We start from the raw sequence: 341 nt of genomic DNA, 5'->3' as shown, positions 1-341 counted from the left end.
CCTAGTCGCCTTTCCTTATACAATTGTGAATTTAAAAGTAATGAGAACAATTTTACTTTATGTCTAGAAATTATTGCATCATTAAGAAAAAAACTATCTCTGATTAAGTATAATTAACTTGAAGATTTAGTAAGCTTCATAATCATCCAATTTTCGTGTGTCCTACTTCACCCTCGATTTTATACTTTCATCATTATTTTTTTTTTATTCTAACGCTCGCATTGTTTTTTTTCGGTATTTCTCATTCTAACGTTGGCATTGGTTTTTTTTTCAGATTCGTCAAGAATATGTTTAACCGAAGAATGTGTAAAGACAGGTATGTTATGATGACATGTGAACGC

The 341-nt window shown here is 29.9% G+C and overlaps 1 protein-coding gene across 1 annotated transcript in view; it reads left to right on the top strand.

The window, feature by feature from the left end:
- The first annotated feature begins 251 nt into the window (after window positions 1-251).
- Window positions 252-341, top strand: part of LOC119589134 (neprilysin-1-like) — a 29,203-nt gene continuing 29,113 nt past the window's right edge. Inside the window, 1 exon segment of the mRNA XM_037937708.1 lies at window positions 252-316. The gene's annotated coding sequence lies outside the window, so the exon portion shown is untranslated.

This window comes from Penaeus monodon, chromosome 25 (genome assembly GCF_015228065.2).
Source record: "Penaeus monodon isolate SGIC_2016 chromosome 25, NSTDA_Pmon_1, whole genome shotgun sequence".
NCBI classification, from domain to species: Eukaryota; Metazoa; Arthropoda; class Malacostraca; order Decapoda; family Penaeidae; genus Penaeus; species Penaeus monodon.
This window is presented reverse-complemented; position numbering and strand designations above follow the sequence as displayed.